A 26,678-nucleotide genomic window follows, 5' to 3' on the forward strand; every position below is an offset into this window, starting at 1 on the left:
GCCAAAGTGCTCCGGGGGTAAGACCTCCCTATTTTTTAGTCCAAAGGTGTTTATTTCCAATTTCTTTTATATTTTACTGTGCCTACGCAAACAATAATAGCCACATACATACATACAGCTTTTTTCTTGTTTCTGTTTTTCTTGTTGTTTTCAGTGTATTGCCCATCTCTGGAGAAAATTAAATGGGAGCATACTAAACCTTTGGCTATTGCATTAATGACTTTATTGGTGATACAATAATTTTCACAAATATAACTGCTAATGAACTTTCTTCCCTTCTTTTTATTTTTTAATTCTCTATTCTCTCTATTTCTTAATAACTTTGCTTTCTATCATCCTGAAACAAATGTATTATGATCAGTTATGTCAACTATGTGATACATTTTCTTTAAATGAATAATAAAAAAGAAGACCTTCTGAGAATAGAAGGTGATTTGGTAGTAGACTTGAACTAGAAATTTGGACTTGAATAGTAGGAGTATTAAAATTAAATTTATATAGAAGTATGAGTATAAACATGTAAAATTCCATTAATTTTTAATCTAACAATAAAATAATTAGGAAAAGAAAGAACTATTGATACAGATAATTTGGGTAGATCAGAAAAAAATAGGCTACATTAAAAAGTCAATATTAAAGAGTATATAAGTATATATATATATCTAATGCATATATGTTAAATACATTTATGTAATAACTTATGTAAGATTTGTATAATGATATAATTATAGATGTGTCTAAGAGAATAGTGGTTGTTAGATGCTAGGCATGGGCAAGTTGAGATAGATGTGACTAAATGGATAGGACAAAGGAGTCTACTGGTGATAACATGATTAAGAATATGGCTGATTATAGCAGTGTTCACACAGAGCTAACATATTATAAAACTTCAGTTATCTACAATATCACGAAAAAAATGTATAAACTGGTAAATCTGAAATTTGGATTTTTTCACATGCCAATTGGTTTCACTGTTCTACTATACTTGAGCCTTGATGTTTATAATGGGGATATAAAAGTCTATATATGAAGCTAATTTTATAATTCAATATTCTATTTTGTAGGGCTCAATATTAAAACATTTGGAGAAATAAGTCATACAATAATGTGAAGAGAAAAGATAAGAATAAATTTCCAAATAGAAGAGGACTAATATGACATATACCAGTATAAATCATATGTATACTGACTTCTCAGTTTTATATCTTTATTTTATGCAGAATAAAATTTAGAAAAAAACAGGGCCAATTAACAGAAAAGATAGACAGGTCAGTGAGTATTCACTTAGTGAAAACATTCAGCATTCCTTAGTACAAAGGCATCCCCTAAGTTTTATGGCATTGTTATATCTACTACTCCTAAAACCTTATTAGGCTAAAGCAAGGCAACTTTATGTAAACATCTCGTTTTTCTCCAAACGATTTCCTAGAAAAATAATAAAAATTTATAGTGAAATACTAAAGGAATGGATACTAAATAAGGATATTGTTTTAAAAAATGATCTTGAGATAAGTCTTTATTCTACTCAACAAGACTAAAAAGAATTCTTGTTGCCATCAGTGATTGAACGATTGGTATGATGGAATGGCTAAACCACTTGCTAGTTAGTTATCTTTCTGGTATTCTTCTTGATGACTTTGCTGAAAAATCTAAGATTTCCTAATGAAGTTTATTGAAACCAATGGGAGTGGGGACGTAAGGAAAGGTCAGAGGAAACTGAAGAGAAATAGAAAAAGAAAGAAAAAGAACTGAAGAGAACTCAAAGGGTTCATATGAAGGCGGAAAAAATAAATAAGCAATGCAAACAAATCCTATGCCTTTTCAACAGATTCCAAAGAAATCCAGGTAGATCTTTAAGATTAGGGTCATGGATACAGTTCTCTGTCTCTTTTGCTTATTCTCAAAGACTGAAGACAGTAAATAGGAAGCAAGCACTGCCAGAAGAAAACCATATGGGGTTTGCGTCTGCACACTAGTACAACAGAGAGGGGGTTTGCCTTGAATGTGACTGACCCTGGTTCAATTCTGGCATCCCCTATCATCCCCCGAGCCTGCCAGGAGAGATTTCTGAGCACAGAAGAGCCAGTCAGAACCCCTGGGCACAGCAGGGTGTGTGGCCCAATAACAAACAAACAAACAAACTGAAAGCCACATGGAAGTATTCCATCTTCTGCCATCAGTGGTGAAATAGCTTGCTCATAATACCAGGCAAGAAAGACGTAGGAAGTGTTAAGGTGCTGGGTAAGGAATAGGAAACTAGAGGAACTATCAACAACTTTTTTCTTAAAACTAGTCAAGATAGAGTTTAGGGCTAAAGAGATAGGATTACAGGTAGAAAGGTTGGCTTAGCACGCAATTGACCTAAATTCTATCAGGAATGATCCAAGAGCACCATAGAGTGTGACTGTGAATCAAATTAAGAAAAAATTTTTAACTTGAAATCGAGCTCCCATATGATCCAGCTATACCACTCCTAGGAATATACCCTAGGAACACAAAAATACAATACAAAAACCCCTTCCTTACACCTATATTCATTGCAGCACTATTTATCATAGCAAGACTCTGGAAACAACCAAGATGCCCTTCAACAGACAAATGGCTAAAGAAGCCGTGTTACATGTACACAATGGAATATTATGCAGCTGTCAGGAGAGATGAAGTCATGAAATTTTCCTATACATGGATGTACATGGAATCTTTTATGCTGAGTGAAATAAGTCACAGAGAGAGAGAGAGAAAAACGCAGAATGGTCTCACTCATCTATGGGTTTTAAGAAAAATGAAAGACATTCTTGCAATAATAATTTTCAGACACAAAAGAGAAAAGAGCTGGAAGTTCCAGCTCACCACAGGAAGCTCACCACAGAGAGTGATGAGTTTAGTTAGAGAAATAACTACATTTTGAACTGTCCTAATAATGAGAATGTATGAGGGAAATGGAGAGCCTGTTTAGAATACAGGCGGGGGTCGGGTGGGGAGGAGGGAGACTTGGGACATTGGTGATGGGAATGTTGCACTGGTGATGGGTGGTGTTCTTTACATGACTGAAACCCAAACAATCATGTATGTAATCAAGGTGTTAAAAAAAAAAAGAAATGGTCTATATAAACCTTGCTCAAACAAAGCTTGAGGTCTTTGCTTTGGGATCTGTCCCGGGGCATTGACCCTGGATCCAGAATAAAATCTCATCTGTGCTCCTGAAAAAAAAAAAAGAAAAAATTTAAAAACAGTTTATTTTTCCTATACATATGTAATAACTAAATAGATTACTTGAGACAAAATAGAGGAGGACTGGAGGGTCCAGCTCCTGACATGAAGCTCACCACAGGGATAGTTTAATGCAGTCACAGAAATAATTACACTGAGAACTATCATAACAAAATCTGACTGCATGAGGGAAGTAGAAAGCCTGTCTAGAGTACAGGCCGGTGTAGGGTGGGGAGGAAGGACACTTGGGATATTGGTCATGGGAATGTTGTACTGGTGAAGGATATAAATATATATTTAAAAAAAGAAAAGAAAAGATAAGGCCTCCCAATTCTTACCACAGGCTGTGTTCTTTACACTTGACTGTATAGAAAGAGGAGGTATAGTAAATGCATCCCATATACACCTCAACACAGGCCCTTTGCCTGGTTTGTATTGTGAATTGGGGATAAAGAAAAATGAAGAAAAGTTTTATTACATAAAATTTATTTCTTATAATTTTAAGTTAGAAAAACATTTTCTGGGACCAGAGCCTGAAGTCTTTCTTCTTTCCTTCAGGAGATAGCACAAAGAGAGAATAGGGCACTTGCCTTGCATGCTGCTGACCTGGGTTTGATCCCTTACATCCCATATGGTCGTCTGGCCTGCCAGAGGAGATTTCTAAGTGAAGTGACAGGAGATTCCCTGAGAGCTGTGTTGTATGGTCCAAAAGTCAAAAAAAAAAGGAAAGAAAGAGAAATAGAGAGAGAGAGAAAGAAAGAAAGAAAGAAAGAAAGAAAGAAAGAAAGAAAGAAAGAAAGAAAGAAAGAAAGAAAGAAAGAAAGAAAGAAAGAAAGAAAGAAAGAAAGAAAGAAAGAAAGAAAGAAAGAAAGAAAGAAAGAAAGAAAGAAAGAAAGAAAGAAAGAAGAAAGAAAGAAAGAAGAAAGAAAGAAAGAAGAAAGAAAAAAAGAAAGAAAGAAAAAAAGAAAGAAAGAAAGAAGAAAGAAAAAAAGAAAGAAAGAAAAAAGAAAGAAAAAAGATAAAGAAAAAGAAAAAAGAAAGAAAGAAAGAAAGGAGAAAGAAAGAAAGAAAGGAAAAGAAAGAAAAGAGGAAGAAAGAAGAAAAAATAAAGAGGAAAGACTACTGCATGAATTTGAATGAATATTCTACTGTTATATTATCAGTCTGTCAACTTGTATAAGTTACTTAATCTCTGTTCTTAGTATATAAATTAAAGATAACAAATTAACTTACCTTGTAGTGTGGCAAGTGTAAAATAAGTTAATGAATGTTTTTATTTTAAAAAATAATAGTAACTTATGAACTGTTTTGAATTATTCTAAAATTAATATTAGATAATACTAAATTTTAATACTTCAAAATTTGATTTTTTTTAGGGATAGAATCTTTAAAGTGATATTAAGGTAAATGAGGCCATTGGCAGTACACTTTAATCCAAAAGGACTGGTATTATAAGAAGCAAACTTTAAGACACATTCTTATACAGAAAAAGTTGAAATAAAATCCACCTACCATCAAATCATACCATAGAACTCATAAATATTGAAAGATTTTTAAAAAAAATTTTTTCAAGGACACACCTGGCTCTGCTCAGTGTTTATTCCTGGCTCTGAGATCAGGAATTACTCTTGGCAGACTCAGGGAACCATATAGAATGCCAGGGATTGAACCTGTTTCAGGCACATGCAAGGCAAGCAGCACCTTACCCAATGTACCCTTAAAACATTGTTTAAAACATTTCTCTTTATAGTTGTTAAAGTTATTATTTTTTTTGGTCAAACAATGCTAAGAGATACTATACTCAAAAACTCAGCAACTTTTATGTTTTGGCAAAAATAAGTACTAATTCTGGTCAAGAACTAAAGGTCAAAGGAGAGAGTAAGTTCAATTGAAAAACATTTTAAAAATGATTTCCATAATGAATTTGACAGAGTTTTTTCTACACATTCTGCACTCTCTTTTGAATTGGGTTGTCGTTTACATTTTTCGTAGTTATAAAGAAATTACAGTGCATTTACTCACATTGGGGATTATCTTTGATTCTAGTGACATGATATTTGCTGTGTCTTTATAAATTAAGAATCATAATAAAATATTTAAAGAATTTTACCTAGGAATTAAATTTTGGCAGAATCTATTTAGCAAAGAAAAGCTGTTTGCATTTTCAAAGCAAAGTCAAGTTTCCTCGGTATTTCAAGTCAGTGAGGCTTTTCCTTCAGGAGAATATGGTGGGTTTATTATGTTCTCATGGGGACAAAACTCTCAAGAGCTGAGGAACTTTGGTAGCTGTTCCTCTAAGTTTTTTTTTTTCCTTGCAAATTGTAAATCAAGTGTTTTCTTTCTACATATTGATGTCAACATGGGAATATTTTGAAAATCTTGCTGTTTTATACCTTCATAAGAGAAAGAAGTCTCTTTGGATTGGGCAAAATCTTAAAATATGACACATAATATATGTACTTATGTATATTATGGGTGATTGTGTATATGATTAGTCAATACTTTATCTTAGCCACACAACTGTTGAAGCTCTGCTAAACTAGAAGATCAAAAATTACTTTAAGCATTCCATATGTATTCTTTAATTGTATTTCTGTGAATATGCTTGGAGGAAGTCTTCGCAGATGTTCCAAACATATGGAATTTTCTTAGTAATTACGTTTTACGTTTCATGGGTACAGAGTGTGAATGAAAAGATGCTTCTTGAATTCACATGTATTTTTGACACTTATAATAGAAACAGAAGTTAGTGTGGCAAATAAATCTCATGTACAAAAGGTCCGTCCCTTAGTGAATCCCTCCTTTTTCTAGCATCAGCTGCCATGCAGTTTGCCAAAATGCTAGATATGTTTTCATCTGAGTATGTCAGATTTCCTACTAGGGTATAACAGTACCTTTTTACTCTTTTGTCTATTTGAGTACAAATAGTTATGTCTTCTTATTGTCCTCAGCCTCTGAACCTTTCACTAAGCTCTTCAATGACTTGTTTTTGACTTGTATCCTTAGAGAACTTGATTGATTCTGAAATGAGTAACTAGTGGTCTGCATTCAAGTTCTTCTTTGTATGTTGTGTTTCCTTTGTTCTGTAAAGTCCTCTAGCAAATTTACCTAACCCAACGAGGAGGGTATAAATGAAAAGAGGACCTAATATTTATGATTGATATTCAAAGGAGGGACAGTATTCTGGAGCTAGAATTTTACCCTGTGGGAGCTGAATTTATCTCTTGCAATATCATGTCAAAATAAAATTTCATAGTATTCCCATCTGATCTTACAAAGATTTACTTGATGTGGAAAAAACTCAATTTGATTCCTGAGTACAGGAATAAGCCCTGACCACCATTAGGTATAGTCTAAAAACCAAAAGAAAAAAATCCATATAAATATTGAATCAAAAATATTAATAGGGTGGAAAGGAAATAATTTATTTTATAAAGATCAAATTAAAGTAAAACTTTTGCTGTGTTAGTGCTACTTATTTTTCATTCAACAGAAATAATCTTCATGCCTTTGCAACTGTCAGCTATGAAAATGTATAAAAACATCAACTAAAAAACCAGTGTCAGTGAGTCAAAACTTCAACAAAAATCACATACAAACAAAATATTTAATTTCCTAAAATAAACACATAGGTTTTCAAATATATAAATGTGAGTTCCTGGATATTGTAGAGGCTTCATTTTTGAGAATTTCAGCTTGAGCTATAATGATCTTCCTGTAAAACAATGTGAGAGAACAGCATTCCTCCGAACTTAGCCAGCCAGAAATAAAGTGAGATGAGAAACAATGTCCAAGTCTAATTTTGAGTCTTTTTAAAATATAATCTTCTGGAAATTCTTAGAGGCTTGCATAGAAGGTTGTGCAAGATTCAAAAGCAATCAATTCATCATTTTCTTGAAAGGTTCTATTTGTTTGAAAGACTATAGTCCTCATCCAATTCAAGAAGTCCTAATGTAGTCAAGAAATGTTGAGATTTTACTTTGAATTTGTTTTCTGTAATTACTATAGTAAAGTACACAGACTGGGTATCTTAAATAACAGAAGTATAAATCCTCATAGTCTAGACAGCCAATGGGAATTTATTTTTAATCGTGAGAAGATAAAATGAAGTGGTAAAGATTGGGATGGAGTACAGGGCTGATGAGAGGAGGGCAGCTCTGAGATTCTCAGGCTGCAGCACCTGCTATTTGCCCAGAGCTCATGATGACAAACATATTTGATCCTGAGACCATCTGAAATGAGTCTCCTTTCAGCCATCATATCTTTAAAATGATCTACATTAAACTTGGCAAAATCCCACTTCTTGGAGGTATGGATTTTCTGGCATCTAGGGAACTTGTACTCAGCCTTGCCCAGAACCTTGGCTCTTTGTTCTGAAATTAGGACACGATGCTTTGGTCAGTGTGGTTCCAGGATATTTAAAGGCACCTGCATACTTGTTTGGGGCCTCTGAATGGGGAAGCCTATATTTCCTTTATAAGTTTAAGACCTATATAATTCTACCTCTTCACCTATTTATCCCCAAAATGCAAGGTAGTCTCCTGCATCACTTTGTTCCCTTAACTACTTCTTTAAACTCATTTTTATTTTTCCCTTTATATATGTGAATATTATTATAAAAAAAATAAATCCTGCTCTTTGTGTGTTTGTTTATTTTATTTTGTTTTAGGGCCACACCCAGAGGCACTCAGGGGTTACTCTTGGCTCTGCGCTCAAAAATTGCTCCTGGCAGACCTGGGGGACCAAATGGGATGCCAGAGATCCAATCCTGGACAATCCGGGCAAGGCAAATGCCCTATCCACTGTGCTATCGCTCAGGCCCACTAAATCCTGCATTTTAACAGTAACAATAACAAAATACATGAACAGAAAGACCTTCAAGAAACACTTCTTTTAAGGAAAATAAATATTCAAAAGAGAAAAGGAGATTTAGAAACACCTTAAGCAGAACAGTTCTATGCTAGAATAGGGTCATATCAGTTTCTAAGAGCCCACATAAAAAAATTTCAAGAATTTTACAAGCTGGTTGTTTAACAAAGTCAAAATTACATTTTAAATAATATAAATTTATTATTAAATACTATTTCAAAATGAATTTAACAATGAGTATTTACCTATCATTTCATCATACATTGCTAATCTATGCTCTATGTGTAATAGTTTTGTGTAAACAAAACTAATTTGTTTTGTGTCTATTCTGTTTATATAGTATTAATACTATATATGTGTTACATCAGATGAGTCTGCTCAAAAAGACCAGAAATTAGAGTTTAATGCCATAAACTTCTGACAGAAGCCTTGTACTGCCACATATTTCAATTTTATGACCAGCACTTCCAGGGGTCTCAAACTCAATTTACCTGTGGGCCGCAGGAGGCAAAGTCAGGGTGATCTTTGAGTGCAAAGTCAGTAGTAAGCCTTGAACATTGGGAGGTGTGACCCAAACAACTAAAACAAAACAAAACAAAACAAAACAAAAGATTCCTCTAGGGCAGGGCCACAAAATGTTGTATGGAGGGCCGCAAACGGCCCGTGGGCCGTGAGTTTGAGACCCCCAAATCTCTCTTACTCTGTAACACAATGTGGACACATTTCAGTGTGCTTTTTAAGTTACTCTTCAAATGTCTTCATGTTGCATAATTTCTAGAGCAATAATTATAAAGGACTTGCCTTTCCAAATGTACCTCTTAACTATCATACTTATTTATAATAAAAATTGTATCATTGGAGGTGAACCTGTAAATGCTTAACAGTGAAAAAAAACTTCAATTATAATAATGTTCCACCATTTACATCACTGAGAGTAGTTAAAAAAGATGTAGTAGGATAGCATTACATATATAGTACTTATACTATACAAATACAGTAAATATAAAGCTTGATATGAATAGTGAAAGTGTTTTATGTATTAGTACAGACTTTAAAATAATCAGATTCCAAATAACTTATTAAGATTGTCATGATAGTTGTTAGTGTAGTTGTTGGGAAGGAGGGAGGGGGGCATTGATGGTGGGAATGTTACACTGGTGTGGGGGGTATTCTGTTTATGACTGAAATCTAACTACAATTATGCTTATAATCATGGTGCTTAAATAAAGATTAAAAATTTGAAAAAAATCAAATTATAACTATAAGTCAAACTACTTTTTACCAGTACAAATGTATTTTTGTTAGTTGTATTTTTCTGTTGCGATGTTTAATGAAGTACATCCTGGTATAAAATTTTCATAATGGAATTTAAAACAGTTATATTTTATTTGTTCAGTTTTGTTCAGATAAAATTTATTTCTATTATTATTTATATTAAAACTCATATGTATGAGTAACTTAACTTCCTTTTAAAATTTAAATTAAATAAACTTAAAAAGACATTTTACTCCAATTAATTTTCAACTGACTTCTCAAAAAACAGAAAAATTTTTCTTTGTTCAGTGTCTGTTTATATTTTCACATGTTTAAAATTGAATATCATACTAGGGTTTTTTAGTATTTTGCTGAGATAACATGAATTGTCATACCAAAATCATTTTATAGAGATATTTATTCATCCTATTATTATTTTTTTGAAAGTATTTGACAGAAAATTAAAATACAAATTCAAGATGAATAGGATTGACAAGCAACACTTTATCAAGTATCTTGTTAAACTTACAAGGTTTTTTCCTAAATTTGTATATATTCTAGGATACCGCAAGACTTAAAGTACCGATGGAGGTATAAATTTATCTAACTACCTGACAAAAATAAACTTGCTTACTGCTTTGTTTTTACCAATACTTTTTAAATTCCTACACACACTGTTACCAGAAACAAGTGGTTATGAGTTTCTATTGAAATGAAATCAGTTGGTAGCACCGATAATGAAGACTGATAAATGATGTCAAGCTGACCTCTCACAGAACAAGGGCTCTCTACACAGTAACATGAACAGAACTTGAATTTGTATGTCATAATTCAGGTCCATTGTCAAGTTAATCAGTGACCTTATGTTTAACAGTACATGCATGATAGTTTCCAATTATTATCTTAAGTAGAAAATGAACCTCATGGTAGAACTAATCACAACATTTGATTTTCCAGTATAAGTGTGTGTGAACTTCACTAGTAGAAAAAGCACTGCTATGGGTAGAATTAGAAAATAAACTTCAAGCTATAGTACTTGCCTACTAGATTGTCTATTTTGGAAATTAATAGTAATTTCAAAACTGTAAATTCCAATTTAACTGAGTTACATTAACATCATAATTATGATGACTTTTTTTCTTTTTGGGCCACACCCTCTGAGGCTCAGGGGTTACTCCTGACTATGCTCAGAAATTGCTCCTGGCTACAGGGACCTTATGGGATACTGAGGGACCGAACTAAAACCCGTCCTGGGTCAGCCGCTTACAAGGCAAGTACCACTGTGCTACTGCGCTGGCCCCCTGATGACTTTTTTTTTTTTTTTGGTTTTTGGGCCACACCTGGTAAAGCTCAGGGGTTACTCCTGGCTATGTGCTCAGAAGTTGCTCCTGGCTTGGGGGACTATATGGGACACTGGGGGATCGAACCGCGGTCCGTCCAAGGCTAGCGCAGGCAAGGCAGGCACCTTACCTTTAGCGCCACCGCCCGCCCCCGCCCCCTGATGACTTTTTAACAATTTAACATTTTGAGTAATCTCCTAAACAGTGCTCAGGGATCTTGGAATTCACTTATAGAGATATTAAACCAATCAATTTGGATAATTCAGTGTTAGGACATAGGCAGGAGTTGTATGAGCCCAGTGTGGCTGGGATCTGCTGAGTCATATTTGGCAATATATGGTACATCCAGACCTATCCTGAGGTGCTAGAGTACAAAGGGACATAAGGTGCTTTGGATGGAACTTGGGGCTTTGTGCATGCAAGGCATACATTCCTGGTATTGAAATATTTTCTTGGCTCCTACTATGAACATTATATAACTTTTTTGTTGGGTTGAATCTAATAAGGCAATTAAATCACTTTGAATATATAAATAATTTACCAAACTTTTCTTTTTTATTTATGAGCAACACCTGGTGATTTTTAGGGGTACTCTTAACTTTGCACTCAGAAATTATTCTTGGCAATGTTCAGGAGTTGTCAGGGATCTATCCCAGATTGGCATCATGCAAGGCAAGTGTCCTACTTCCTGTACTATCTTTCCACACCACTTTACTGCATTTTATTCTTTCATTTCTAGGGTCTATTTCTCTTTAAAGTTTTTGAATCATCATGAGAAACTCAAGAACATTTGCATAGGCCATGTTTGTGTAACTGCATTACTATCTCCTGGTCACAGATAACTTTTACATCTTTAAAGTGTTTTTAAAACATTTTAAAATGTTTTAGTTTCCTAAAGCCTCACAAATTTCACATTTCTTTTTTCCTGTTTATATCTGATGTCAATTTTGTCACCTTTTGACATAGATATTATTTATGATTTTATCCTAGGGATGCTTTTGCCTATTATGGGTAGACAAACCACTAACCAAAAAAATAAATATAATATCAGTGAATTAGCCCAACTAAACATTACAATTTTTGAAAATGTAATATTTTTTATCTTTGACATAAAATCACAAGAAGTGTATTAGTCTCTAGCTTTCCTCTAGTTTGGGATACACAGGCACTTCTAATAAATATTCTGAAACCACCACTGATTCTTCAAACTTGGGAGAGTTGAAGATAAATTTTAATTATTTTACCATGTTTAAATAGTAAAAGAAAGTTATATTTATAGGATGGATAATCCTTTTATTTATATCATTTCACCTAATTTCACATTAATTATTTAGGATAGATAATATTCTACTTTTTTACGAATTAAAAAATAAGACATGATATCATTAACAAGTTTTATTTCACAGAGCTAGTAACAGGACTCTTTGAAGCTTATTTCCTTCTCTAGTAAAACAATGCTCCTACTCATCATTATATTATAAATATATAAAATCTTATACATTCTGGACAGATAAAATGTTAATAATGCATTATAGTCTACTTAAAGGACTAGTGCATCATTTTAAACTCAATATTTTTGAATAGATATTTATTAAATTGCACAGGAAATGGTTTATCAAAACTTATAATTATTTAGGTCATTGGTATTGCTTTACATTGACTCTTCAGGTAAGATAAACAATTGAACAAATGACTTCTGCATATAAAAGAAAAATCTTCTCTGGTAAATTTTACTAAATTGAGTAAATAGAGTTTTCCTTAGTATGTTGATAGGTTTGTACTTTTTCTAATTGAATTGACACTTTTCTTCATTACAAAAGATACTCAATTTATTATTTGGTGACCAATTAAATGAGATGGCAAAATAATTTATTTTATAAAAGTAAAATACACATTAAAACATTAATTTTTTGATGTTCAAAGTCATATACAATTATGTTATCTTTTAATTAAATTGAGACACTGAATTTTATCAGTGACATATCACTGAAGAGAAAACTAAGAGTTCTATTAGGAAAGATGTGCATTAGTGAGAGATTATGTTATCGTCTTTGCATCATATCTGATGAGCCAATAATAAAGAAAACCAGTTTTGAAGTACAAATAAAAATATTATTAATATACTTTCTGATTTTCCTTACTGCTTAATCTGGTAATAATGAAAATGGTGTTATTGGTAAGTACACTCTTGCTAGTTGTTATTATCAATTATTTTTTAGTAGTGACTATAACAATGAATTTAAATTAATCTTCCGGTACACTCTCCCTTAATGCTCTCCCTTGTGACCAGGGGAGATGTTATCTAAAATTAACTAGACATTTGGAGAAAATATAAATATTTGAATGACTTTCTGAATAAAACAGACAATATCTTTATTTGGGGAGAGGGTACTCAGGATTTACTCCTGGTTCTGTGCTCAGAACTCCTAACAGATTTAGGAGATTATATGGGGTGTTGGGGACTGAACCTAGACTGGCCATTTGCAAGACAAGAACCTTACCTGCTATACTTTCACTCTTGCCCCAAAATCTTGCTGTCAGTTATTTCACATATAGTAGATTTGGATCTTTCACATTTCTATTTTGCATTATCCTTTAATATGAAAAAGAATGAACTTACAATAATTTCCATTAAGCACTATACATTCTTAGTTCTATCAAAAAGGTGTGTGGGTGGGAGGGGCTGGACAGACAATTCAGGCATCTGGGACTCATGCTTTGTCTACACTAGGTCTGAGTTCAAAGTCTAAAACTATAAGATCCCATAAATGCAGCCAGATGTGCTCTGAGAGACCTTCAAGCACTGCTGGGATGGTCCCTATAGAATAGGGACAAGAACTGAACCAGCCATTTAGCAAGAGTATTGTTGAGAGTGACTACTGTAGTATAATAATTTCTTATTTTAATGAATCATAAAAATGCTTTTCACATTTTCTCATTTCTCTGGAGATCAGATTTGATTATCATAAAACAAGGTACAGGATGACAAAGTTGAAATAGTTAAAATAAAGAAAGTCAAAATGCCCTTTGAAAGCAAATTTAACAAAAATATGTTATTTTTATTTTCTATTAATTTAGAAATAGCCATGCATATTTTTATTTGATTCAATTATGTTTTTGATTTTTTATAATTAAAATAAGGAATTGCTACTTTTTCTAATTATAGCTGAGAGTACTTTGTGCATTTCCTCAGCAACATAACATAATATAATTAGTTGTTCAAATGATGTCATTTCAATAAATTTGGATTTTTTTTCAGCTAAATAACCATGCCATGCAAGAATAATTTAATTAGTTCTGAACGAAAATATTAATAATAATTTAATTTCCTACTTATCATAGCCTATAAAATATAGTAAAATAAACTCAAGCTCAAAATTATATGTTTATTGCTTGTATCAATTTAAAGTGTGAAACAAGACAACCTAAACAAACAATTAATTATTAGATATTTTTGGTTTGATTTTGGGTTCACACTCAGCAATACTCAGAACTTACAACTGGCTTGTGCTCATTTATCATTCTTCATTGTGCTCAGAAGAGGAACATTTGTGTACTGGAGACTGAATCTGATCTGGTTAGATTCTAAGTAAGTATTTTATGTGATCTTCGTTCTATCTTTTTGTCCCTAGTGATCCTTAAACTTTTTTTTTTTTACTGAATTTATGTTCTTTTCATTTCTTTTACTGAGGAACTGTGATTTACAATTCCATTAATTTTTGTTTTATATATAGGATGTTCAACACAACAACCACCATCAGAGTACCTGTTTCTCTCTACCAATGTTCCAGGGACCCTTTCTTTCTATCTTACTCCTCCAATCTATCTTTCTTCTTTTCCTTCCTTCCTTCCTTCCTTCCTTCCTTCCTTCCTTCCTTCCTTCCTTCCTTCCTTCCTTCCTTCTTCCTTCCTTCCTTCCTTCTTTATTACTTCATTCCTTCAGTCATTCGTTCCTTCCTTCATTCCTTCCTTCCTTCCTTCCTTCCTTCCTTCCTTCCTTCCTTCCTTCCTTCCTTCCTTCTTTCTTTCTTTCTTTCTTTCTTTCTTTCTTTCTTTCTTTCTTTCTTTCTTTCTTTCTTTCTTTCTTTCTTTCTTTCTTTCTTTCTTTCTTTCTTTCTTTCTTTCTTTCTTTCTTTCTCTCTCTCTCTTTCTCTCTCTCTTTCTTTCTCTCTCTCTTTCTTTTTTCTCTCTTCTCTCTCTTTCTTTTATTTTTTTTCTTGTTTTGCACCTCACCCAATGACTCTCAGAGGTTACTCCTGCTATACACTCAGAAATCGCTCTTGGCTTGGGGAACCATATGGGACACTGGGGGATCAAACTGTGGTCCGTCCTATATTAGACATGTGCAAGGCAAATGCCCTACCACTTGGCCACTGCTCTGGCACTCTAATTCAGTTCTTTAGATTAGCTCTCAAGTTCTAATGTTTTGGGCTATTTGCTGTTCCTTCATTATGTTTTTTTAATGTCCAAAGATAAAAGAAAAAATATTAGGGGCCGGAGTCATAGTGCAGTGGTAGGGTATTTGCCTTGCACCTGGCTGACCCAGGACAGACTTCGGTTCAATCCACAGCGTGTCATATGCTCCCCCAAGCCAGGAACTTGGGGAAGAAAGAGAGAAAGAAAGAAAGAGAGAAAGAAAGAAAGAAAGAAAGAAAGAAAGAAAGAAAGAAAGAAAGAAAGAAAGAAAGAAAGAAAGAAAGAAAGAAAGAAAGAAAGAAAGAAAGAAAGAAAGAAAGAAAGAAAGAAAGAAAGAAAGAAAGAAAGAAAGAAAGAAAGAAAGAAAGAAGGAAGGAAGGAAGAAAGAAAGAAAGAAAGAAAGAAAGAAAGAAGAAAGGAAGAAAGAGAGAAAGAAATAAAGAAGAAAGGATGAAAGAAAGAAAGAAAGAAAGAAAGAAAGAAAGAAAGAAAGAAAGAAAGAAAGAAAGAAAGAAAGAAAGAAAGAAAGAAAGAAAGAAAGAAAGAAAGAAAGAAAGAAAGAAAGAAAGAAAGAAAGAAAGAAAGAAAGAAAGAAAAGAAGGAAGGAAGGAAGGAAGGAAGGAAGTGCATAGATAGGAGTAACCTCTGAGTATCACTGGATGTGTGGGGAGGGAAGGAAGGAGGTAGAGAGAGAGAGAGAGAGAGAGAGAGAGAGAGAGAGAGAGAGAGAGAGAGAGAGAGAGAGAGAGAGAGAGAGAGAGAGAGAATAGTCATAGAACAGTGGGCAGGGTACTTGCATTGTATGCAGCCAACTTGGGTATGATCCAAGCATCCAATATGGTTTCCTCAAGAACTGATTCCTGAGTTCAGACTGGAGTAACAGCTGAGTATTTCCAGTGTGGCCTCAAAGCAAAAAAAAAAAAAAAAAAAAAAAAAAAAACCCAAACCAAAAAAAACAAAAAAACAAAAAAACCACCCTGGGGGCTAAAGTGCATTTTTTGCATATGTTCAATCCCTAGTGCCATATGGTCCACAAAACACTACTAGCAGCTACCCATATACACCAAGCAGAGTGTGCTGTATACACCACAGCATCTCAGTGTCACCAACTGCCAAACACAAAGGAATTAAATAAACAGAAATTCCTTATTTGGTATATTAACAGTGTTCCATACTTCTAATGTAGTTCACATTAATTTTTCTTATTTTACATTTATTTGCCATGACTCATAGAACCATACAAGTTTCAGAGTATAATTTTATACCTGATAGAATGCATATTTCATTCACCATCATTTTTTTTTTGGTTTTTGGGTCACACCTGGCAGTGCTCAAGGGTTATTCCTGGCTCCAGGCTCAGAAATTGCTCCTGGCAGGCACAGGGGACCATATGGGGCGCCGGGATTCAAACCGATGACCTCCTGCATGAAAGGCAAATGCCTTACCTCCATGCTATCTCTCCGGCCCCTAATTCACCATCATTTTAATGTGCCCCTCTTTACCAATTCCTCGAGCCTTCCTCCTAGTTCCTTCCTAGTAACTGGTATTTTCTCAAATTCTATGAGTTATTTATTTTTGTTATGTTAAGCATTTTTATATATGCATGGAAAGCTGGGAAATTTATTTTTAAAATGCTGTTCTTGGAGTTTAATTATAAGAAAACTGTTTTCTAGCATATTTCCCCTCTCTCAAGAATATCTCTAGGGATAAATGCAATCAAACTATGCTGATGTATGTAAAATGTTAGAATTTTTAAAAATGGAATACTCTGGGGTCAGTGAGGTGGCGCTAGAGGTAAGGTGTCTGCCTTGCAAGCGCTAGCCAAGGAAGGACCATGGTTCAATCCCTCAGCATCCCATATGGTCCCCCCAAGCCAGGGGCAATTTCTGAGCACTTAGCCAGGAGTAACCACTGAGCATCAAACGGGTGTGGCCACCCAAAAAAAACAAAAAAAATGAAATACTCTGATTTCATAAGAAGTGAAAATCTTTTAGAAAATTTCACTTTATTTTTAAAATGAGTCTATTGAATAGTAAGTATCTCATTAAATTTACTGTTTTATTTTGAGGACAAGTTATATTTATTTACATTAATTTACTATGAATATTTTTGGAAAGTGTGTAGAAGAAAACACTTACGCATACTTTAGCACCTCATTCTTGAGTCAACAAAACCCCAGCTTCTTGGACTGTAATTTCTTTCCTGTTGCTTTATGAGTCTCCCTTCTCTGTTTTTGTTTTGAGAATATAATTTATGATGAAGATACTAAATTTCATAACCATTTGAAAGTGTTCTATTTCCATCTTGCTCTACTTTAACATGAATTTCTCATAATCATTTGGATTATATTACATTCTTATCTGTACATATATCATAGGAATTGTTGGTTAAATCTCAGCAGTAACTCATAACCTTTGAAATCTACTAAACTGAGATATATGCCTTTGATTTATTACCTACAAATAGGAAATAACATTTAAATTTTAGGCATTTAAATTTGCCTCAGTTTTGCAAATAACCCATGGTTTTACAGTTCATTTTTATATAACTGAGAAAATTTATGGTTTCCATTTTATAGATAACTGGTTTTGGGTAGTCTCTAAATAAAGGACTAGAAAAAAACTAGAAAACTATGAACAAATTTCTTTTTTTATTTATTTGTTTTTGGGTCATACCTTGTGGCGCTCAGAGGTTACAACTGTTTCTGTGCTGAGAAATCACTCCTGGTAGACTCAGAGGACTATATGAAATAACAGAGACTGAACCTAGATTAGCCATGTGCAAGGCAAATGCCCTACCCACTGTGCTATCACTCTGGCCCCTGGAAACACATTCTTAAGCACACTGCACATATCTTATTTTGAAGTTAAAAACAAGGAACATATACAATATTTAAATGAAGAGCAAGCAAAGTGAAATCAATAAACTTAGCAGAATTTCATTGGGAACTATCGGCCTGCTTTTGAGGACCCCTGCCCAAGACTGCAAGGAGGAGTCAAGAGATGGCACAGAAGGAGGGGAGTCAGAGAATGCAGCACACATACTTCACAAGCACACTATGGTCCTGGGAAGAATTGGCTGCTCAGTATGACAGGCAGTGGTGGCCCAAACCCCTAGAGCCTGATATATGTCCTCAGTGGGTTTCATGTGGCCTGCAAGCTATAGTTTGGGGACCCCTGCAGCTGTTTGAATGAGTCTCACAATAACAAAAGGCAGTATTACAGGCAAACAGGGAAATGAATCAGATTTCATTACAATTTTTTCCTGGTAAACAATGGATTATTTGCTAGCAGTGTGACCTGAATACACTCATTGTGGTTCTCAGCTCTCACATCTTTAAAGCAAGATTAAGAGCATAGCTGAAGTCTCTTGAGAATAGTTTCTTAGAAAATTTCCAGTTGAATAATGGATTACTAGTATGTTCTAATTTCAAGATATGTAAATTATACTTGGAAAAAGTAAAGATTATATATAAAACAAAGAAATAAGGTGGAGGAGAAAATCATGTAAAAATAAATTGGGATGGGTCAATGGGATTCAGGTACACGGGCAGTGTTAAGGAAGGAAAGAATCAAATATTCAAACCACGAATCAAGCGCACTGAAATCATGAGACCTAAACTAAATCATGAAACTTAAACTAAAAAAAAAATAAAATAACTCTCTCAACCAAATTTAAAAGGCTGCCTGTTAAGATGGCAGTTAGGGAAAGGGGTTGGTGGATGTATTTGATGGACTCTGGGAACACTGGTGGAAGGAGGTTGACACTGGTGAAGGAATTGGTGCTAAAACATTTTATGTCTAAAATTCAACTGTAAATAACTTTGCAAATCACAATGCTTTAAATAATTTTTAATAGTAGTCTAGCTTCTCAACCTTTTAGCTAAAAGTATTCACTTGCTTGGTGGGCTCTTCTTGCTCTATACAGAAAGACAAGAGGTGGAACTTAAGGTATGTGAGAGCTGGTTTATCTCCCCAAGCCAAAAGAAAAAACTTATGGGAAAGTTAGAGGGAAATACCCACAGTTCCCCAGATAGAGATCCTGAAGGTGGGCTTTGTAAAATTACATTTTTAAGTTTTTTGTCTGGATTGGGCAATAAGGTAAAATAGTGGTTAGGATTTTTTGTTTTGTTTTGTTTTGGGGTTTTCTTTTGGGGGACCCGCCTGGCAGCACTCAGGGGTTACTCCTGACTCTGTGCTCAGAAATCTTCCTGGCAGACTTGAGGGACCATTTGGGATGCCAGGGATCAAATCCTAGTTGGAGGCATACAAGGCAAATACCATACCCACTGTGCCATCGTTCCAGCCCTTGTGGTTAGGATTTTTAAAATGCATATATAGGGACCTGAGCAATAGCACAGTAATAGCACATTTGCTTGCACATGGCTGACCTGGGACAGACCTGGGTTCAATCCCAGGAATCTCATTTGGTCCCTTGAGCCTGCCAGTAGCAATTTTTGAGTGCATAGCCAAGAGTAACCCCTGAGTGCCACCAGGTATGATCCCAAAACAAACAAACAAACAAACAAAAGGCATATATATAAGCCCTTTCTATACTCTAGTCACTGGGAACACAATGAATTAAAGAACTTCTTGAGTCTGTTTTCTGAAATAGCCTTTATAAGGTAAAGTTTTTATTTAAAAATATATTTGATTTTAGAACTCAGCTGCTCTGTGTTCCCTGAAAGATGAATCAGGACAAGCAGAGGACTGAGCACTAGAAAGCAAATTATAAAAATAAAAAAAATTTTGATTTTAATTTCAGCCTGACCAAGTGAAGATCTGCTTAACATGGAATTTGATCAGTTTAAGAGATGTACTTTAAGTTGTTTACTCTGAATCTGGCAAAGGTAACCCTGGAATAAAGTCCTATTACAGGTAGTTTATTTGAGAAGAGATGTAAGATTTTTCTAAATATTGGAATGTTCTTCAAATGGAATTCCAATTTCAATATTGGAATATTTTAAAATATTGGAAGAGGAAATGAAAAAAGGCCATATAAAATATGTTGCCTGAAACTGGAGTGATAGCACAGTGGGTAGGATGCTTGCCTGGCCTTGCATGTAACCTACCTATATTTTATCTCTAGCACCCAATTATGGTCCCCTGACTCCTACCAGGAATGACCTCCAAAACAAAAACAAAATAAACATATAATCTAAGTACCCACTACAGGTGGCTAGAGCTTGATCCAATGTAACTTTAAGAGCAAGTATAAAAAGTACTCCTGATCTCTTCATTCAGTCACAAAGGAGGAAGTATTTGTGCATCAGTTGCTGGACCCATTGGTCAAGGATGGACTTCAGGCGTTAACTCCTAGCCTTTCTCATGTACCTACCCAGAGTGCCCATAATATCCTGTGGTAGAGAGAAAACCTACCACACAAGCAGAGAATTAGGATAAGTCTGAGCATGGTACAGAAGTGTTTGTGTGAAACCAAACAAGGTTTTTCTCTTATATCCATGCCTGGAGGAAGAAGCAGGTCAAGTGGAATCTGAAGTTCTACTTATGAGTAATTGAACACACTAGATAAAGTCAATTGTAACACTCCTATTCCCTTGAGTAATCTCTCATCAAGATGCATGATTGCTTGAAGTATTTTATTTCCCTAAAGAGGGGCTACTAAATAACAAAACCAGACTTCTTTTCTCTTATGACTTATTGATGGGTGGGTCATTTTGTTGACTTGCATTATCAGATATTTAAAATAAATTGAAATAAAATGCATGTATAATTCTGTTACATATTAAAATTTAAATCTCACATGACTACAGTGAAAAACACTTGTTTCTTTTTTTTTGGGGGGGGGGGGTCACATCCAGTGACTCTCAAGGGTTACATGCTTTCAGAAATTGTTCCTAGCTTGGGGGCCATATGGGACGCTGGGGATCGAACACAGGTCAGTCCTGGGTCAGCCAGGTGAAAACACTTGTTTCTTAATTTGTTATGGTTTGTCAAAGGAACACATATTCTAATGAAACACTTCAGGTAATGAAAATAAATGCTTTAAAATAAGCCAAGGCAAGGAAGTGAGTAGACATATAATTCAGAAAATTCAAAATTTAGAATTCAGAATTTTATAAAATTTTGAAACTAAAAAGTGGTAAGTTCAGGTTCCTAATGCCCCTGTTACGTTATATAACTTCAGCTTTTTATATAATGCTTTTTCATAACCTTTCTTCCATTTTAACTCGATTCTACTTTTTCAACAAGAAATTCCTTTCAACCTTCTCACTTCAATCTGTCCCTAAACTGTTGGTCTGTGTAAACATTAATTTTTTTCAATTTTGTTACGACCTAAATTGAATCAACATTTTCCAAATTGTCACTTCATATTTGAAAAGAAAGACTATTTTAGAACATCTGTAGCTGGTTTCATTTCCTTTCAATGATAATGGAAGTTCTATTCCAATTCTCACTTATAACTTCATTAAACAAGGGATATTTATACAATAAAATTCTGTAGATTGGAAATCTTTATTCTACCTTTTTAAATTGGCTGTTTAGTCATTCATTTAACAAAAAATTATTAAGAACAGCATAAATATGTGAAACCACTACTCCCAAGCACGTACTAAGATTAAGTCATTTGAATAAGGAAAGTACAGAGGTACTCTTTCAAACTTACAATTTTATAAATTAATTTAAGGTTGAAATTGGCTGACTAATAGTATAGTCACTAGGGCTCTGGCCTTATCCTCAGATTCCCAGAGCACTACCTGGAATAATTCCTGAGCATCAATGGATGTGACCCAAAAAGAAAAAAAAAGTTGAAATCTGAGTGACATTCAATAAAAGACAAAGAGCTCATAGGGGAATGGAGGTATTTTAATCCATTTTTTAAAGAAGTACTTTCTAAGAAGGTGACAAGTCAGCTTGGCACTAAATGATAAAACAGACCTCACTCCAAGAAGATTTTTGGGAGGGGAGTTTATTAGGAAGAGGGATACAGCTTGAGAAAAAAACCAATATATAAAAATAAATAATAATTAAAAAGAAGATAAAACATGCTGAACCTGATAATACAGAGAGCAATGCAGAGATATTGTTTTTGTTTTTAAATGTGTATAATGGAGATGTCTTCAAGAATCTTCTGTAGAAGTAAAAGATGATTGGCTTTGCTTTAAAATAAAATAATCAATATACCAAATAGATATTTCCTTGGAGAGTATATAGGTTGAAACACCGGGACCAATTAAGAGTGAATTCAAATAGAAGGTGGTCACTGATTATCATTAAGAAAGGAAATATCAGATTCAGGACATATTTTATATAAAAAAATTGAGGTCTTGAGACAGAAGAAGGAAAAATCCCTTTTGCTTAATACAAAGTCCTTTGTTATAATTAAAATTTTTGTCTATTTGTTTTTTCTTCCCACAAAATTACTAGCTCTTAAGGGTAAGGATGCATCTTTAGATATAAGATACTCAACAAATATTTCTTTCTTGTTCATTTTATAGCAATTAGAATGTCAAATATTTTTTCAAATTATATGTCAGAGAAATATACTGAGTACTTTTAAGTGTTTCCAATGTTGTTTTTATTGTTCTGTTATTTGTTGATTAGATTCTAGAAAATGAAATGTTTACTTTTGTGGGTGTTTCATAAAAATAGGAAATATCTCTGCTTGGTTTAGCATTGCTACTGCCAAACGATTTATATGTGGCTTCTAACAGAACACAAAATTGGCACTTGAAAGACAGCATTGTGTGCTCTTGCATTTGGAGCATATCAAAGAGTTCAAAAATCTGTGTGTTTTTTCAAGAACTCTTATAAAAGAAAGTCATAATCTTCCCAAGAAGTACCAAGAGGAGGGACTAGATCTGTCCCCTTGCAGCAAGAATGCTCCCAACAAGTCCTAAAGGGAGTCTATATATGCACTTTTTAATTTTGTATGATTCCTTTTTTTTTTTTGTGGCCACACCCATGACACTCAGTTGCTACTCCTGGCTATGAGCTCAGAAATCACTCCTGGTTTGGGGAACCATATCGGACGCCAGGGATCAGTGCATGCAAGGCAAATGCCCTACTGATTGTGCCACCCCTCTGGCTCAATATGACTTCCTTTTTATTGACATTTCTTTTCGCTATATATCAAAATTTGTTCTTTGGAAAAAGACCAATAGGCATAGTCATGATTAGCATCACATCTTACTCACCTCTTGCCTACTAATGGTAACTGATATAAAAAGTCTTAAGACAATAAAGTGAAAGAAGGTCAGTATAAATTAAATACAATGAAGAGTTAGAAAATGATGTGTACAAGGAGCTCATGAACTAAAAAGATTGTCTTCTTTTTTTGGGGGGGGGGTGGGGGAGAAAAAACAGAGAGAACAAATTAAAGTGACATTGGGTAAAAGCACTTTTAGGTCAAGGAGACTGAGGGGACACAAATAAAGGTTCTTTTGAAGGCAGTTTTTTTCCCTCTGATGCTTCTGAAAACAGTAATATAGATTTTGCCTAAATAATTTAATGGTCTTATTGTCAGCATTTCTATATTTTTGGACAATTTTAATTAAAGACACATTTTGTATTTAAAAAACTATTTCCCCCTATTTACATAACAACACAAATGCTATCTAAATAAAATTGTAGTGCTTATATCTAACTAGCATTCTAGTGCCTCTAGATACTAGGCTAATTGGTAGAAATAAAGAATCATATTTAGTCCTTTGTGAAGAGACAAGAACATTTGTAGTAAAGAGACATGAATAACTAAATGCTCTCATTTCACTTTCGAATGCCTCAGTGAAGTTAGTTCATTAAAAAAAGTAGCAGTTCTTTAATATTTGAAGATCCATTATTTTTGCATTGAATTCCTCTGGCAAGCATTGAATATCTGGTTTCTCTGTGTGTAATACAAATCTTTGTAATGTGAATTTGGTACAGTGAATTCCTAGAGACGTAAGTGATTGTATAGGGATTAAAGCTCATGCATGACCTGCGGCAGACCTTTGTTAGATTTCTGGTCCCACCCTGTCCCCTGAATATTGCCAGGTACAGTTCTGAAAACTCATCACCCCTTGTGGCTTGAGTTATTTCCAATACTGTAAAGTCCAGCAAGAAACACAATGTCCACAGGCCCTGGCATTGCACCTGAATTTATGGCCAGGTAGACTGACAGTCACTGAGAGAGGGATCTCCTGAGCAGCACTTCAAACCTGACAAAAGAAACCAGTATTTCTAAGCAAGACCTGATAGGGAGAAAGAGTGAATTTAGATGCAACTGATTCTTAGTTATATTCAAATGTTGATGCTGGCAAATAGTAAGATTTCAGTAACCTAATTTTTAAAGTTATGCACAACTTTTAAGCCAATTCTTCTTGGGCCAGAGCAAGTACAATGGGTAAGGTGCTAGCTTTGCATGTAGCTGGCTTTGGTTTGATCTCCGGCATCCCAGTCCCCTGAGCACCACCAGGAGTGATTTCTGAGCACAGAGCCAGAAGTAACCCAGAGCATTTATAGGTGTGACCCAAAAACTAAAACCCACCAACCTAGTTTATATTTAATTTCAGGTCTTATCATTGTTCCAACTCTGTGTTCATCTTTAAAATCTTTCTTATGCTAGAAACTTGCTTGGATAACAATCAAAAAGATTTATTAAGACATTAAGTAGCACAGGCTTAAATATAAGTATGAGAACAATTCAACCCGATGTCAATAGATACTTTAATGTTCTTTGGTGTTAATGTGTGTGTTCTCTTTCTCTTATGAGGTGAGGGCATTTACTTACTATCCAGAAAGTGATGTAACCACAATAATATAATCTATTGGTTACCATTTAGACTAATTATACTATAAGATGAAGTTTGGGGAATTTCTGATAAAAATTTCAGAAATTATGAGGGGATATATTATGTAGAAAAGTCATTCACATTTTTCTGTTGAAGGTTAAATTAATGGTATAAGAAGGTTAATGGATCATAGAATTTTATTTCCTTAGCCAGAGAAACCAAAGCGCAAACCAAAAGAAAAATAAACACAAACTCCCAACAATATAGCAAAAACAAAATGTAAACAATATTTCTCAAACACATCAAAATGTTTTTTTTGTACACAAATAGTGATTTTCCTGTCCTTGCTTGAAATTTTAAATGTCAGCCAACAACCTTCTTGAATTAGTTTTCTGGCACCAACATTCCTTGGCTATTTCTAAAACCTCATGGAGACTATTTGCTTCTCCATCCTACATATAATTAACAATTGGAAGTCTCTAAGAAATTAGGAAAGTTCTCCTTTAGTATTTTGTTTGAATTATAAAAATTCTAACTCATAATCTAATTACTTTTTAATCGTATTTGCTATATTAAATAAATATTTCTCATCTTAGTGTTTGAAATAAGTTACTTAAAATTCTCTTACAATTATACTTTGTTTTTTTAAAACAAAAATAGGAGTATATTTAATTTTGTCAAAATAGTAAAAATATAGAAAAATAGATAATTGGTAGTAGCTGCTAATATTTTGTGTCTCAGAGAACTATTACAGGGGCTAAGGTGCCTTACTTTCATGCAGCGTATTCCAATTTAATCCCCAGTAGCACATGTGATTCCCTGAGCACTGGTCCCTATAAAAGAGTCAGTAATAAGCCCTGAGCATAGCCAGGTATGCTCCTCAAACAAAAAGCAAAAACTTTATCAAACCAATCAGTCTATAAATCTTTTCATCCTTTTTTTAATCACCATTAAATCTTCTCTTCACCATTAATCTTCCCTGACAAGTCACTATATCTCCCTGCTCACATTCCTCCTTGGAGAGGTTTCCAGATCACTCTTTGTTTTTGCTTTTCGAGCAATTACTTTAGTCTGTACTATACTTACAACTAGATAATGTGCTTTCTTATTTAATAATTTTTCTCAGCCATTAGACCATAAATTTTACAAAGATCATGCAGGTTTGAGAACTCCTTTAAGATTATCTGTTATATCATGGCAGGTGCATGACACCAAGTCAGAAAATTGTGCAACAAATAAGTAAAATGGCTTTTAGTCATTGTAAAATATTGACTTTTTTTATCCTGTCTTATATTGCTCTGATACCATTTAGTACAATCTTTTTCATATGTCATCTATTTTTACTACAAGCATATATGGCTGGCTATGTACAAATGTTTCCTAACATATATGATAAAAATAAGGACTGAGAGGGGAAAGAAAATTGCAATCCTGGTTCTTAATATCATAATTTTTATTACATTTTTATATTTCTGCTTTAACCTTTTTTATACTTTTCTTTGAAAGCTAACACTTTAACACATAATTTTCATACAACATTTTATCTACTCAACATTTTACAAGTTAAACATGACACACAATTATGAAGAACCTATCACAATGAGCTGGTAATGAAGAAGGAACTAATATTTCTTTCTATTTTATAGTAGTATCAAAAATGATAGCATGGGCCCGGAGAGATAGCACAGCGGCGTTTGCCTTGCAAGCAGCCAATCCAGGACCAAAGATGGTTGGTTCGAATCCCGGTGTCCCATATGGTCCCCCGTGCCTGCCAGGAGCTATTTCTGAGCAGACAGCCAGGAGTAACCCCTGAGCACCGCCGGGTGTGGCCCAACCCCCCCCCAAATGATAGCATG

At 34.1% G+C, this 26,678-nt stretch overlaps 1 non-coding gene across 1 annotated transcript; it reads left to right on the forward strand.

The window, feature by feature from the left end:
- Positions 1–3,531: 3,531 nt before the first annotated feature.
- Positions 3,532–3,666, forward strand: LOC126002582 (small nucleolar RNA SNORA51). Its single transcript, XR_007493267.1, has one exon. It is a non-coding gene; the product is annotated as a small nucleolar RNA SNORA51 (small nucleolar RNA).
- The last annotated feature ends 23,012 nt before the right edge of the window (positions 3,667–26,678 follow it).

The sequence above is a fragment of the Suncus etruscus genome, chromosome 2 (assembly GCF_024139225.1).
Source record: "Suncus etruscus isolate mSunEtr1 chromosome 2, mSunEtr1.pri.cur, whole genome shotgun sequence".
NCBI classification, from domain to species: domain Eukaryota; kingdom Metazoa; phylum Chordata; class Mammalia; order Eulipotyphla; family Soricidae; genus Suncus; species Suncus etruscus.